Source organism: Pristiophorus japonicus, unplaced genomic scaffold (genome assembly GCF_044704955.1).
Source record: "Pristiophorus japonicus isolate sPriJap1 unplaced genomic scaffold, sPriJap1.hap1 HAP1_SCAFFOLD_495, whole genome shotgun sequence".
Lineage (NCBI taxonomy): Eukaryota > Metazoa > Chordata > Chondrichthyes > Pristiophoridae > Pristiophorus > Pristiophorus japonicus.
The window spans coordinates 238,885-255,770 of NW_027254401.1; the positions used below are offsets into that span (position 1 = coordinate 238,885).

General features: G+C 46.3%; 1 pseudogene; it reads left to right on the forward strand.

The window, feature by feature from the left end:
• Positions 1–16,886, forward strand: part of LOC139253655 (zinc finger protein 850-like) — a 105,873-nt pseudogene that overhangs the window by 42,455 nt on the left and 46,532 nt on the right.

Here is a 16,886-nt window from a genome sequence, read left to right on the forward strand (position 1 = left end):
GAAGTGTGTCAGTATTTACAGGAGATTCCCAGGAGTGTGTCAGTGTTTGCAGCGGGTATCCAGGAGTGTGTCAATAATAACAGGGTGTCGACAGAAATGTGCCCATATTTACGAGGACCCCCGATAGTATGTCAGTATTTACAAGTAGTCGCCAGGATTCTGTCAGTATTTACAGGGGATCCCTAGGAATGTGTCTATATTTACAGCGGGTCCCTGTGAGTGTGTCAGTGTTTACGGGAGTCCCCGGGAGTGTGGCAGTATTTACAGCGGATCCCCGGAGAATATGTCAGTATGTACAGGGACTGTCCCCAGGAGTGTGTCTGTATTTACAGGGGATCCCCAGGGAATGTGTCAGTATCTACAGGAGGTGTCCCAGGGAGTGTGTCAGTATTTACAGGGGGTCCTCGGGATTGTGTCGTTTTTTTACTGGGAGTTCCCGCGAGTGTGTTAGTGTTTACAGTGGGTATCGCGGAGTGTGTCAGTAATAGCAGGGTGTCGACAGGAGTGTGCCCTTATTTACAAGGACCCACGATAGTGTGTTAGTATTTACAAGTAGTCACCAGGATTGTGTCAGTATTTACAGGGAATTCCCAGGAGTGTGTCTATATTTACAGCGGGTCCCCAGGAGTGTCTCAGTGTTTACGGGGGTCCCCAGGGGTGTGCCCATATTTAGAAGGACCCTCAATGGTGTGTCTGTATTTACAGGGGCCCCAGGAATGTGTCTGTATTTACACGGTGCCCCCGGGAGTGTGCCAGTGTTTACCGGGGGTATCCAAGAGTGTATCGGTATTTACAGGAAGTCCCCGGGAGTGTGTCAGTATTTCTTGGGGGTCCCTAGGAATGTGTCTGTATTTACAGGGGCTCCCTGGGAGTGTCCGTATTTACAGGAGTCCCTGGGAGTGTCAGTTTTTGCAGGGTGTCTCCGGGGAGTGTGTAAGTAGCACAGGGAGTCCCTGGGAGTGTGTCAGTATTTCCAGGGAGTTCCCGTGGAGTGTGTCGGTCTTTACAGGGAGACCCGGGGAATGTGTAGGTATTTACTTGGTGACTGAGGTGAACTCGCCCCAGATGTTGGGGTAACCCTCTGCTGGCTGTGTGCCCGGGCTGGGCCCAAGGACACGGGAGTGACATCTAGCCTGACATCTGTAAAAGATCGGACAGAGACTGGTGTCACAGAGGAGTCAGCAATAAATGTCTTCCTTCAACTAACCCCTGGTATTCTCCAATAATGTCCCAAGATCTCCTCTTTTTCGAGGCAATGACCCCCACACTGGGATGTCAGGTTTTGCTGATGAGCTATTCGCCTGTGAGGGGCTTCGCAACCACCTGAACACTGCCTCTCCTGCACACAGGCTCTATGCACACTCCATACACGCTTGCCCCCTCACAAAGGTCATAGAATCATAGAAATTTACAACACACAATGAATTTATTTTGGCCCATCATGTCCACGCCGGCCGACAAAGAGCAATCCAGCTAAATCCCGTTTTTCTGCCCTTGGTCCGTAGCCCTGTAGGTTACGGCATTTCAAGTGCACATCCAAGCACTTTTTAAATGTGGTGAGGGTTTCTGCCTCTACCACCTTTTCAGGCAGTGAGTTCCAGACCCCCACAAACCTCTGTGTGAAGAAATTTCCCCTCAAATCCCCTCTAATCCTCCTACCAATTACTTTAAATCTATGCCGAATAGTTGTTGACCCTCTGCTAAGGGAAATAGGTCCGTCCTATTCACTCTATCTAGGCCCCTCTTAATTTTATACACATCAGAAAAGTCTCTCCTCAGCCTCCTCTGTTCCAAAGAAAACCAACCCAGCCTATCCAATCGTTCCTCATAGCTAAAATTCTCTAGTCCAGGGCAACATCCTCATAAATCTCCTCTATCCTCTCGAGTGCAATGACATCTTCCCTGTAATGTGGTGACCAGAACTGATCGCAGTATTCTAGCTGTGGCTTAACTCGTGTTTTACATAGTTCAAGCATAACCTCCCTGCTCTTGAATTCTTGGGCCGTTGGATAGCGAGTAGGAGCAGCGATCCCGGCTGATTTGCAAACCCCACCACCCCCAGCCCAGCCCCGGGACATCAAGCTCCAATCATGTCCCTATTCCTGCACACCAGCCGAGATCAGGTTAACTCAGATGGAGCCAGGGATGGAGACTGGGCCTTTCCTGCGAGCGCTGTGTGGACAGGTCCCACGCGTATCCCCTCCGCCAGTACCTGCGTTGCTATCTTGCTGAGCTGGGGGGCAGGGTCAGGGTGACCCGAGCGGGCAAACCATTTGACGAGGGGTCAGGGGTGGTGACCTTACTGCCGGGCGGAGGCAGGAGTGGGACCCGACCTCCGGTTCCTCCTGTAGCCCGCGGCCTCGATCTGTCCCACTTTTTAATGTTCTGAAATGCCAGCATAGAAAGATCCTGCAATTAGAGCGCGCCCTCAGCTCCATTTACCCGCCCTCCCTCAGCTCCATTTACCCGCCCTCCCGTAACATTTCACAGAAACAGGCCATTCGGCCCAACCGGTCCCTGCTAATTGTAGCCTTCTCCCCTTAACCCAGCACAGCCCAGGGGTGAAACTGTGAAGCCTTCCCAGGTCGGTCAGCTCCATGCTATACTGGGCGGGGGGGGAAAAACTGAAGGGGGTGATATTAACAACAAGGAGTTGTTGCATTTTCACCGTCAAACTGTAGCCCCGCCCCTCGTAGCCCCTCCCCCTTGGCACCTCCCACTTTAGCCCCCCCCCCGTAGCTCCTCCTGTAGCCCCGCCCACCGCCAGCGAGACCCACAGAGCCGCCTCTCTCCTGCTCGAGATCCCCGGGGCCTCCGTTCCCACATTGTCCGCGCTGCCCAGCCTCACCGTCGTTCCTGGCAACCCTCACTTCCGCCGTCCTGGCGTCACTTCCGGTCAGCGGCTGACCGATCTGCCCCGTCTCCCTTGGCAACTGCGGAGAGAACTTTAAAAACCGCGATTAATTCATGAAAGGTTCGCAGCAGTCGGTTTATTTTTATGATACGATTCTCCGCTTTATCATTTTATTATAAAATAAACAAGTTGTTTTTTTAATTTAAACATTGCGCCTGCGCGCTACCGACGCCTTTCTGTGACGTCAGGAGGTCATCTCACTCGAGGAGCCCAGTGCGCAGGCGTGACCTGTATGTGGCGCATGCGCAGTGTGCCATTGTTCAGAGCGGACGCGGGCTGTGAGCGGGCGGAGATCGGACACAGTTTGGGAGTTGAACGTGCAACTGCGGGGCGCAGGGGAGTAACGTATTCGACAGGTGGGCTTCATAAACACCTGGTGCAGGTCGCGAATCCGGACTAAGAAACAACAGGTCTCGAGTTTGCAGCTCCCGGGCGTTTTCGCGGTAACAGGCCCAGATTGACGGTCGCCATGTTTGTAAAGGACAGTTGCAGGTTGGTGCGCGGCCATCGTGAGTCATCGCGCAATAGAGCGCATGCGTGGCCATCTTTGTGAAAGAACAATGTGTGGGCGGGGCTTCAGTGTCCCAGTGAACCCAGCCAGAGTCAGCACCTTCAGGGGAGGAGAGGGAGGGGAACCAGTGAGTGTAGAACTGAATCTAACCAGAGTTGGTGGTGAAAACTTATCAGAGGACAAGGTGTCTTCAGATGTGCAATGTGTTTGAATTTCAGGACAGTGTGTATGGGATGGGGATTTACATCTTTAGAAGAACAAGGGGGAAAGAATGTTCCATAGAATCTAGAATTATCTATTCTGAATTTCTGTCCTGTACTTGACGTAATTATTTTTGTAAACTCCTTTTCCAGGGTATTAGAAGGGGTTGATTTGCAGACGGGGAACTCAAACCAAACATCACGTTAAGATCTGACAGAATCACTCAATTCCTCGGGACTTGAATATCATCGACCCTTGAATGCGGAAGGAGAAATGTTTGTCTCTTCTCTGAGGGAACAGATTTCAAACATCAGTGTGACTGGTAAAGCACCAAGACACACACACACACCCGAGTGAGAGTGTTCCAGTGAACTGCCTGTGGAAAGAGCTTTAAGCAGTTACACAGCCTGAAAAAACATCATACCATTCACAGCGCGGAGAAATCATGCACGTGTTCTGTGTGTGGACGAGGCTTCAACTGATTGTTCAACCTGGAGCGACACAAGGACACCGGCACCATGGAGAAACCGTGGGAATGTGGTGACTGTGGGAAGGGATTCAATTGCCCATCTGTACTGGAAATTCATCAGCGCAGTCACACTGGGGAGAGGCCGTTCACCTGCTCTGTGTGTGCAAAGGGATTCACTTTGAAATCCAACCTGCTGACACACCAGCGAGTTCACACTGGAGAGAGACCGTTCACCTGCTCCGTGTGTGGGAAGGGATTTACTGTGTCATCCCGTCTGCTGGCACACCAGCGAGTTCACACTGGGGAGAGACCGTTCATCTGCTCAGTGTGCAGGAAGGGATTCCATCGGTCATCCCACTTGCTGGCACATCAGCGAGTTCACACTGGGGAGAGGCCATTCAACTGCTCTGCATGTGGCCTGGGATTCACTCAGTCATCTAACCTGCTGAAGCACCAGCGAGTTCATACTGGGGAGAGGCCATTCATCTGCTCTGAGTGTGGGAAGGGATTCATTCAATCATCTAACCTGCTGACACACCAGCGAGTTCATACTGGGGAGAGGCCATTCACCTGCCTCGTGTGTGGGAAAGGATTCACTCAGTCATCCAACCTGCTGACACACCAGCGAGTTCACAAGTGATTGCAGGGTTTGGATTCTGCTGTTATCCCAAACTGAATCATGTCCATTTTGACAGTTCGGGTTTTTTTCTGCTATTATTGATTACCCCCTATAACACAGTTTAATATTCTGGTTATTGGACCAATTAATCAAGGACAGTCAGCATGGATTTGATAAGGGAGGGTCATGTCTGATTAACTTGATTGAATTTTTCAAGGAGGCAACCAGGAGGGTTGGTGAGGGCAAAGCATATGATGTAGTGTATATAGATTTTATCAAAGCTTTTGATAAGGTCCCACATAGCAGACTGGTCATAAAAGTAAAAGCCCATGGGATCCAGGGCAAAGTGGCAAGTTGGATCCAAAATTGGCTCTGAGACAGGAAACAAAGTGTATTGGTTGATGGGTGTTTTTGTGACTGGAAAGATGTTTCCAGCGAGGTTCCGCAGGGCTCAGTACTAGGTCCCTTGCTTTTTGTGGTATACGTCAATGATCTTGAATATAGAGGGTATGATTAAGAAGTTTGCAGATGATACTAAAATCGGCTGTGTGGTTGATGAAGAAGAAGAAGAAAGCTGTAGACTGCAGGAAGATATCAATCAACTGGTCAGGTGGGCAGAACAGTGGCAAATGGAATTTAATCCAGAGAAGTGTGAGGTAAAGCATTTGGGGAGGGCCAACAAAGAAAGGGAATTCACGTTAAATGGTAGGACATTGAGATGTGTAGAGGAACAAAGGGACCTTGGAGTGCATGTCCACAGATCCCTGAAAGTAGCAGGCTGAGGCATAGACTACAAGAGCAGGGGGGTTATGCTTGAACAGTATAAAACACTGGTTAGGCCACAGCTGGAGTACTGCATGAGTTCTGGTCACCGCATTACAGGAAGGATGTGATTGCACTGGAGAGAGTACAGAGTAGATTTACAAGGGTGTTGCCGAGAGTGGAAAATCTTAGCTATGAGGACTGATTGGTTAGTCTGGATTTTTTTTCCTTGGAACAGAGGAGACTGAGGGGAGACCTCATTGAGGTGTATAAAATAATGAGGGGCCTAGATACAGTGGATCTAGGGAGGCCCAATTTCCCTTAGAGGAGGGGGTCAACAGCCACACAGCATGAATTTAAAGTAATTGGTAGAAGGTTCAGGGGGATTTGAAGGGAAATTTATTGAGAAGGTTGTGGGGGAGGCAGAAACCCTCACCACATTTAAAAAGTACTTGGATGTCCATCTGAAGTACCATAACCTGCAGGATTATGGACCTAGAGCTGGAAAGTTTGATTATGCCGGATAGCCTCTTGTTGGCCGGCATGGACACGATGGGCGGAAATGGCCTCCTTCCATGCTATGAACTTCTATGATTCTAAAATCAATGTGAAATGGGTCAGATAAAAATAATGCTGATTTGTATTTGCATCCATACTTAACTCTTTTTAAAGAGTTTTCTTCAAACACTGAAAGCTGCAACAAATGGAGCTAAACTTTGTTGAACAATTGATAATAAAATGAAATTAATCAGCAGGTTGGTTTTGGATTTCTCTTGGATGGAGCTGGACATGATTTGCCTTGAAATGCCGCTGGTGTCCAGTAGGTGACGCTGTCTCCAATTAACTCCGACTGAGAGATGCGAAACTGGCCTCAAGAGCAGGAGGAATGTGGGCAGCTCCGGGTCAGACATTGAACATACTGCACCCCTCAGGGACATCACACACTGTCCCCTCCGTGGGGCAACTCGGGGTCAGGCACTGAACTCACTCACCCCACAGGGACATCACACACTGCCCTCTCTGTGGGGCAACTCGGGGTCAGACACTGAACTCACTCACCCACAGGGACATCACACACTGCCCCCTCCCTGGAGCAAATCGGTATAGGGATAAGCAGATTACAACATTAAGTGCGTGGCTCAAAGATTGGTGTGGGAGGCATCAGTTTTGCTTTACTGGCACTGGCACCAGCACTGGGTAAAGAGGGAGCGATTCTGTTAGGATAGGCTCCACTTGATCTGGGCTAGAACCAGTGTCCTGGTGAATCGAATAACTAGGGCAGTAAACAGGGCTTTCAACTAATGAAGGTGGCAAGGGTGGGGGGATTCAGGAAAGTGTACAGCACAGTTTAGATACAGAGAAAAAGCAACAAGAGACATGTCAAGGCTCCAGAGCAGAGCAGAGTTTTGGGTAAAATAAGCAGAGTGGGTCAGGAAGGGACAGAGAGTAACAAAGGTAATAGGGCATTACTGACTCAGGAGACATCAGGGAAAAATAGAAAAAAAGTCCAAGCTAAAGGTACTATCTCTGAATGCATGATGTATTCGCAATAAAATAGATGATTTAATAGCGCAGATAGAAATTAATAGGTTTGATCTAATAGCCATTACGGAGATGTCATTGCAAAGTGACCACGGTTGGGAAATAAATATTCCAGGATACATAACTTTTAGAAGAGATAGAAAAATGGAAAAGGAGTAGGGGTAGCCCTGATATTAAAGGATGGGATAAAGACAGTAGAGGGAAAGGATCTTAGCTCGGAAAATCAAGAAGTAAAATCAGTTTGGGTGGAGCTAAGAAACAGTAAGGTGCAGAAAACATTCAGCGTTCTTCATAGGCCCCCAAACTACAGTGGCACTGTATAAATCATGAAATTAGAGGTGCATGTAATAAAGGTAATACAATAATTATGGGGGGACTTTATTCTGCATATAGACTGGGAAAACCAAATTTGCAGTTATTGTATGGAGGACGAATTCATGGAAGGTATACAAGATGGTTTTCTAGATCAGTATGTTGAGGACCCAACTAGAGAACCGGCTATTTTTGATCTAGTATTGTGCAATAAGAAAAGGTTAATTAAGAACCTTGCAATAAAGGGGTCCTTAGGGAAGAGTGACCATAATATGATAGAATTTTATATTACGTTTGAAAGTGATTTAGTTAAATCCGAAACTAGGGTGTTAAATCTACACAAATTAAACTATGTAGGCAAGGGGGGAGTGTTGGTTAAAGTAGATGGGGAAACTACAATAAAAGGTATGATAGTAGAAAAGCAATGGCTAGCATTTAAAGAATTAATACATAATTTACAACAAACATACATTCATTTAAGGCATGAAAACTCCACAGGAATAGCGGTCCAACCATGGTCAACAAGAGAAGTTGAAGATAGTATTAGATCAAAGGAATATTCTGATAATGTTGCCAAAAAGAGCAGTAAGCCTGATGATTGGGAAGATTATACAATTCACCAAAGGATGACCAACAAATTCCTAAAGAAAAGGATAAAAGAATATGAGAATAAAATAGCGAGAGACAAAAGCTTCTATAGGTATATAAAAAGGAAAAGATTAGCAAAAGTAAATGTGCATCCCCTACAGGCTCAGACATGACAAATTATAATGGGAAACAATGAAATGGCAGGGAAATTAAACGCATACTTTGTGTCTGTCTTCACGGAAATAGACGCAAAAAACTTGCTGGAACTACTGAAGAACCACGGGTTTAGAGAGAATGAGGAACTGAAAGAAATTAGTAATAGTAAAAAAAATGGTACTGGAGAAATTAATGGGGCAGAAAGCCAATATATCCTCTGGACCCGATGGCCTACATCCTAGGGTATTGAAAAAGGTTACTATAGAAATAGTGGATGCATTGGTTGCCATCTTCCAAAATTCCATAGATTCTAGAACGGTTCCCGTGGATTGGAAGGTAGTAAATGTAACTGAGCTATCTAAGAATGGAGAGTTAAAATGGGGAACTAGAGACAAGTTAGCCTGACATCAGTCATAAAGGAAAATGCTAGATTCCATAATTAAGGATGTGATAACAGGCACGTAGAAAATAACAAGATTGGGCAGTCAATACAGCTTAAGGAAAGGGAAATCATGTTTGACAAATCTGTTCAGAGTTTTTTGAGATTGTAACTAGCAGAATAGATAAGGGGGAACCAGTGGATGTGGTGTATTTGGATTCAGAAAGGATTCGATAAGGTGCCACATGAGGTTATTAAATTACGGCTCATGGGATTGGGGGTAATATACAAGCATGGATTGAGATTTGGTTAACAAACAGAAAACAGAGTAGGAATAAATGGTTAATTTTCAGGTTGGCAGGCTGTATCTGGTGGGGCACCACAAGAATTGGTGCTTGGGCCTCAGCTATTCACAATATACATCAATGATTTGGATGAGAGGACCAAATGTTATATATCCAAGTTTGCTGATTATACAAAGCTAGATGGCAATGCAAGTTGTGAGAAGGATGCAAAGAGGCTTCAAGGGGATATAGAGAAGGTAAGTGAGTGGACTGGAACATGATGAATGGAATATAATGTAGAGAACTGTGAAGATATTCACATTGGTAGGAAAAATAGAAAAGCAGAGTATTTTTTAAATGGTGAGAGAAGTTGGTGTTCATAGGGATCTGGGTGTCCTTATAGAAGAATCACTGAACGTTAAATTGCAGGTACAACAATCAATTAAGAGAACAAATGGTATGTTGGCCTTTATTACAAGATGATTTAAGTAAAACATAAACGCGTCTTACTACAATTATATAGGGCCCTTGGTGAGACCACATCTGGAGCATTGTCTACAGCCATAGAGAGAGTGCTACGAACATTCACCAGACTGGTTCCTGGGATGGGGTATTGTCCTATGAGGAGAGATTGGGTAGTCTACAGTTTAGAACAATGAGAGGTAATCTTTTTGAAACCTGCAACATTCTTACAGGGCTTGACAGGGTAAATGCGTGAAGGATGATTCTCCAGGTTAGGGAGTCCAGAATAAAGGGTCGGCAATTTAAGACTGAGATGAGGAGAAATTTCTTCACTCAGAGGGTGGTGAATCTTTGGCATTTTCTGCCCCAGAGTGCTATGGAAGTTCAGTCTTTGTGTATATTCAAGACAGACATTGATACATTTCGATGCTGATATCGATGGCGGACTGGTTCATTGGAGATGTCCAGCTGTGTCATAAGAAAATAAGAAATAGGAGCAAGAGAAGGCCATTTGGCCCATTGAGCCTGCTCCGCCACTCGATAAGATCATGGCTGATCTGGTCATAGACTCAGTTCTACTTCCCTGCCCGCTAAGGAAATAAAGGAATATGGTGATAATGCAGGAAAGTAGAATTGAGGTAGATGATGAGCCATGATCTCATTGAATAGCGGAGCAGACTCGAGGGGCCAAATGGCCTACTCCTGCTCCTATTTCTATGTTCTTATGGTGACAGTAAGTAACAGGATAGGTAAAGTCGAACTGTAGGTGTACAGGTACAACCAAGGGATCAGTCTGCCCAGTGACGAGAGGACACTTGACTTATGAGGAAAGGTTGAGTAGGTTGGGCCTATACACATTGGAGTTCAGAAGAGTGAGAGGTGATCTTATCGAAACATATGAGATAATGAGGGGTCTCGACAAGGTGGATGCAGAAAGGATATTTCCACTCATAGGGGAAACTAAAACGAGGGAACATAGACTCAGGATAAGGGGCCGCCCATTTAAAACTGAGATGAGGAGGAATTTCTTCTCTCAGAGGTGTTGTAAATTTGTGGAATTCTCTGCCCCAGAGAGCTGTGGAGGCCGGGTCTTTGAATATATTTAAGGCAGAGATAGACAGATTTTTAAGCGATAAGGGAATAAAGGTTTATGGGGAGCGGGCAGGAAAGTGGAACTGAGTCCATGATCAGATCAGCCATGATCTTATTGAATGGTGGAGCAGGCTCGATGGGCCGAATGGCCCGATCATGCTCCTATTTCTTATGTTCTTATTTTCTTATGACTCAGCTGGATATCTCCAATGATTCAGTCTGCCATCGACATCAGCATCGTGTTGGATCAATTGCTAAAAATGGTTACTCCTTGGTTAACTGCCAAAAATGGAAAACAAATGCTATAGCTCATTATGAAATAGTTTGTGCCTGGTTCTATGCAGAGCTGCAGTTCCCCACCTCCATTATATGAAGAGAGCTCGATGTGATCTAACCGAGCACTTTGAGCCTTATTGATGCCACGATAGAAACAGTCTGTAATTTCTCGAGAGCTGAAATGTGGAAGGAGAAAGATCTGGCTCTTTCTATTTCTCTGTGTATTGTCTTCCATCTTTCCTGTCACCTCTCCTCAACCCCTCTGCCCCCTTCTCCCTCTCTATTTATTTGTCTGTTTAGGTTTTGTTCTTTTTTCTGATCAGCCAGCCCTCTCTGTGACAGTCATCCACTTTCTATCCTTCTGTCCCTCTCTACATTTCCTCCTTTCTCTCTATGGTCTCTCCCTGGCGCACAGCCCCACCCTCTCTAACGCAGCCATACCAGGTTACAGTCCCTCCAAAAGGCAATGTCAGGGCGGTGAAGGATCTTCTTATTCATTAATGGAATAAGGTCATCGCTAGCAAGACCAGTATTTAGCGACCCTCCCTAAATGCCTTTGAGAAGATGGTCATGAGCCACCTCCTTGAACAACTGCAGTCCGTTTAATGAATATATTCCGCAGTACTGTTAGATAGGGAGAGACAGGATTGTGAACCAGTGACGATGAAGGAACAGCGATATATTTCCGAGTCATGATGGTGTGTAACTTGGAGGGAAACTTGGAGATGGTGGTTTTCCCATGCGTCTGCTGCCCTTGTCCGTCTAGTTGCTGGAAACCTTGGCGAGTTTCTGCATCTTGTAGATGGTACACACGGCAGCCACGGTGCGCTGGTGCAATGTTACCGAATAGACAAAAACCGGTCTGTTAAAACATATAAACAGCATCCAACAACAATCCCAGTTTGTAACGGTTCGCATTAAGGACACACATGAGATAATAATAAGGCGTTGTTGTGTGTATTGTATCACATTATAATACCAGAGACCCGAAGAGTTTGGAGGGAACTTGATGAATGGTCTGAGAATAATTGTGTTATGGGCAGGAGATTGAGTGACCAATGGCTGTGCTCCTGGAAGTGCAAATGCATCCCGCTCTTACAGCTGTGTGAGGCAGAGGAAACAGACAGAAGGGCGGATATAGAATGACAGACTTTTCAATCTGGTGTCCATTCCATTATAACCACGACCTCTGCTGCAGACCCGGGATCACAGGATGGGGAAAATAACAACCATGGCAAAGAAATGAAGGGACACCTTATCAGTGAACTCCTGGTAAACTAGGGGAGTGAGTAGGAGCTTGAACTTCAAATAGAGAAATACCATTAAAAAGGGTTAGGTTCCAGAACTTACTGTTTATAGAGTTAAAACTGTGAGGCTAAGGACACAGAAGTAAAACTGTGAATGAGGCCTTGATGGTTGTGACGGCTCCCGTGAGACGCCATAGTGGATCCCAGCAGAGGACCCAGCTGTAGATCCCCACAGACCATGTAAGGAGTGCAAAATACTGAAGGATTCTATCACGGCACTTTAAAGAGAGGAAACTTTCCCGATAAACCATTATACACAAAGGGATAGTCCCAGAGATTCAGAACACATTGGAACAGCTCTTGGAGTCTGTCCACAGGTGAATGGGACCTTGAGGTCCAGTGTCAATTGGTGGAAATTCAGCGCCAGGATCAATTGCTCTGAGATTCTCTTCCCCGAATTCACTGATCTCCGGCCACTCTGAGCAAAGCCGGGCCTCTCCCCGCCATGGGCCAGTGATTCCAGCAGAGGATGGTTTATAAAGTTAGCTCATACCTCATCTGGGAGTGCGTGATCCTTACATGTACAGAGCTTACTGTCTATTGTGTGCTTCATTGGATGGTGTCAGAGGAGTTGCAGACTGTTTTGGCCACATGCTGCATCTAAGTTCGTTCTGCTTCATGAACGACTACACAGTGAGATTTACTCTGTACCTAACCCCTGTCTATCTGCCCTGGATGTTTTTGATGTGACTATATCTTACACGTGCTGTTTCTGACCTGGGAGTGATTTATGGGGCAGTATAGAAGCAGCTTTACGCTGTATCTAGCCCGTGCTGTACCTGCCCTGGGAGTGTTTGATAGGAGTTTCTAGAGGGACCTTTACCTGACCTGGGAGGGTTTCACGGGACAGATTAGAGGGAGCTTTACCCAGTATCTATCTGGTGCTGGACTTGACGTGGGAATGTTTTATGGCCACATTAAACATGCTTTACACTGTATCTGACACGTACTGTACCTGACCTGGGAGTGTTTGATGCATAGTTTAAATATGCTTTACACTGTAAGTAAGCCAAGCTGTACGTGACCTGGGAGTGTTTGATGGGACAGTGTAGAGCAGTGGTGGGCAAAATACGACCCGTGGGCCATATCCGCCAACTCATTCTATCCGACCGCTGGATGGGACAGAAATAGAGCGCGAGCCGGAGCTCGAGCTGTACATTCGTCTATCCACTTTCACTTCGCATGGGTCAGAGACAGACCCGAACTGCAACCAAGGAAAAACAATAGTAATACTTCATTCAAATTAATAATTCGCAAAATCGATTCTCCCCGGCCCGATTAAAAGGATCTGTTCCGTGAGTCTGGGCCCCAATGGCAGACGTGTGTACCCAGAAAGCACTGCGTACTAGAATATGCCTTATCCATTTTAGAGTGGAGTCATGGCTGCTCATCTCCACAACTCTTTTACCGAAGAAAGTGACCGGTGCTGCATCTTTCCTCTCCCTGTATGATGATAGGGGAGTTCTCATCTGCACCGGCAATAGTAATCTTTGCAGAGGGGTATATGGATGAGTGAGTTGGGATTTCACAGCGCTGATTTACAGAGACCAGAAGATACCACAACACCTTCAATTTTTATCTTTGATTCATTTCTAGGCGATATCGACTACATGTGTATGTAAGATAGCATCTGACTACTATCTGAATTTATGTTTATGCAATGTTCATGTTTATCAAATGTTCCCTCTAATTTTGTTTCACGCACGGTCCCTTTAAATTTGCTGCTCAGCCACTAGGCAGCCGCACATGCGCAGTGTCTCTTCCAGCGGCAGGAACTGGGGAGTTGCCAGCGCGGGACCGCGCGATTGTTGCGTGACCGTGCGGCCACGCGCGTTAGGGACAACATTGGTGGGCGGCCCTCAACACCTCAACAAAACTTGTTACTTGGCCCTGCAGCCCAAATAATTGCCCACTCCAGGTCTAGGTGACGGAAGCCATGACGAGTTGCTGCATCTTGTAAATGGTACACACTGCAGCCACGGTGCGCCGGTGCAATGTTACCGAATAGACAAAAACAGATCTATTAACAAATATAGACAACAATCCCAGCCCCCAGGTCAGGTGTAACGCCGTCTATTCTGGGTTGTAACGGTTCACATTAAAGACACATATGAGATAATAACAAGGCATTGTTGTGTGCATTGTACCACATTGTAATGCCAGAGTCCCGGAGAGTCTGGAGGGAACTTGATGAATGGTCTGTGAATAATTGTGTTATGGGCAGGAGGGTAAGAGTGACCAATGGCTGTGCTCCTGGAAGTGAAAATCCGTCCCGCTCATATAGCTGTGCAGGGCAGAGGGAACAGACAGAAGTGCGGATATAGAATAACAGACTTTCCAATCTGGTGTCCATTCCATTATAACCACATACCACGACCTCTGCTGCAGACCCGGGACCACAGGATGAGGAAACATAGAAACGTAGAAAATAGGTGAAGGAGTAGGCCATTCGGCCCTTCGTGCCTGCACCACCATTCAATAAGATCATGGCTGATCATTCACCTCACGACCCCTTTCCTGCTTTCTCTCCATAACCCTTGATCGCTTGAGCCATAAGGGCCATATCTAACTCCCCCTTGTATATATCTAACGAACTGGCATCAATAACTCTCTGCAGTAGAGAATTCCACAGGTTCACAATTCTCTGAATGAAGAAGTTTATCATCATCTCAGTCCTAAATTGCTTACCCCTTATCCTCAGACTGTGACCCCTGGTTCTGGACTTCCTCAACATTGGGAACATTCTTCCTGCATCTAACCTGTCCACTCCCGTCAGAATTTTATATGTTTCCATGAGATCCCCCCTCCCCCATTCTTCTCAACTCCAATAAATACAGGCCTAGTCGATCCAGTCTCTCCTCACATGTCAGTCCTGCCTTCCCGGGAATCAGTCTTGTGAACCTTCCCTGCACACCCTCAATAAGAAGAACGTCCTTCCTCAGATTCGGAGTCCAAAACTGAACACAATATTCCAGGTGAGGCCGAACTAAGGCCCTGTACAACTGCAGTAAAACCTCCCTGCTCCTACACTCAAATCACCCAGCTATGAAGGCCAACATACCATTTGCCTTCTTCACCGCCTGCTGAACCTGCATGCCAACTTTCAATGACTGATGTACCATGACACCCAGGTCTCCCTGCACCTCCCCTTTTCCTAATCTGCTGCCATTCAGATCATATTTTGCCTTCCTGTTTTTGCCACCAAAGTGTATAACCTCACATTTATCCACATTATACTGCATCTGCCACGCGTTTGCCCACTCACCTAACCTGTCCAAGTCACCCTGCATCCTTTTAGCGTTCTCCTCACAGCTCACACTGCCACCCAGCTTAGGGTCATCTGCAAACTTGGAGATATTATACTCAATCCCCTCATCCAAATCATTAATGTTTATTGTAAATAGCTGGGGTCCCAGCACTGAGCCCTGCGGTACCCCACTAGTCACTGCCTGCCATTCTGAAAAGGACCCATTTATCCCAACTCTCTGCTTCCTGTCTGCCAACCAATTCTCTATCCACACAGTACATTACCCCCAATAACATGTGCTTTAATTCAGCACATCAATCTCTTGTGTGGGACCTTGTCAAAAGCCTTTTGAAAGTCCAAATACACCACATCCACTGGTTCTCCCTTGTCCACTCTACCAGTTACATCCTCAAAAAATTCTAGACGATTTGTCAAGCAGGATTTCCCTTTCATAATCCATGCTGACTTGGACCGATCCTGTCACTGCTTAACAGATGTGCTGCTATTTCATCTTTAATAATTGATTCCAACATTTTCCCCACTACTGATGTCAGGCTAATTGGTCTATAATTCCCCGTTTTCTCGCTCCCTCCTTTATTAAAAAGTAATGTTACATTAGCTACCCTCCATTCCAGAGGAACTGATCCAGAGTTGATAGACTGTTGGAAAATGATCACCAATGCATCCACTATTTCTAGGTCCACTTCCTTAAGTACTCTGCAGAATAGCACGCCCTGGGGATTTATCGGCCTTCAATCCCATCAATTTCCATAACACAATTTCCTGACTAATAAGGATTTCCTTCAGTTAGAAACATAGAAACATAGAAAATAGGTGCAGGAGTAGGCCATTTGGCCCTTCGAGCCTGCACCACCATTCAATAAGATCATGGCTGATCTTTCGCCTCAGTACCCCTTTCCTGCTTTCTCTCCATACCCCTTGATCCCTTTAGCCACAAGCACCACATCTAACTCACTCTTGAATATATCTAATGAACTGGCATCAACAATTCTCTGCGGTAGGGAATTCCACGGGTTAACAACTCTCTGAGTGAAGAAGTTTCTCCTCATCTCAGTCCTAAATGGCTTACTCCTTATCCTTAGACTGTGTCCCATGGGTCTGAACTTCCCAACATCGGGAACATTCTTCCTGCATCTAACCTGTCCAGTCCCGTCAGAATTTTATATGTTTCTATGAGATCCTCTCTCATCCTTCTAAACTCCAATGAATACAGGCCCAGTCGATCCAGTCGCTCCTCGTATGTTAGACCAGCCATCCCGGGAATCAGTCTGGTGAACCTTCGCTGCACTCCTTCAATAACAAGAACGTCCTTCCTCAGATTAGGAGACCAAAACTTAACACAATATTCTAGGTGAGGCCTCACCAAGGCCCTGTACAACTGCAGTAAGACCTCCCTGCTCCTATACTCAAAACTCCTAGCTATGAAGGCCAACATGCCATTTGCCTTCTTCACCGCCTGCTGAACCTGCATGCCAACTTTCAATGACTGATGTACCATGACACCCAAGTCTCGTTGCACTTCCCCTTTTCCTAATCTGCCACCATTCAGATAGTATGCTGCCTTCGTGTTTTTGGCGCCAAAGTGGATAACCTCACATTTATCCACATTATACTGCATCTGCCATACATTATCCCACTCACCGAACCTGTCCAAGGCACCTGCAGCCTCTTGGCATCCTCTTCGCAGCTCATAACGCCACCCAGTGTAGTGCCATCTGCAAACTTTAAGATATTACACTCAATT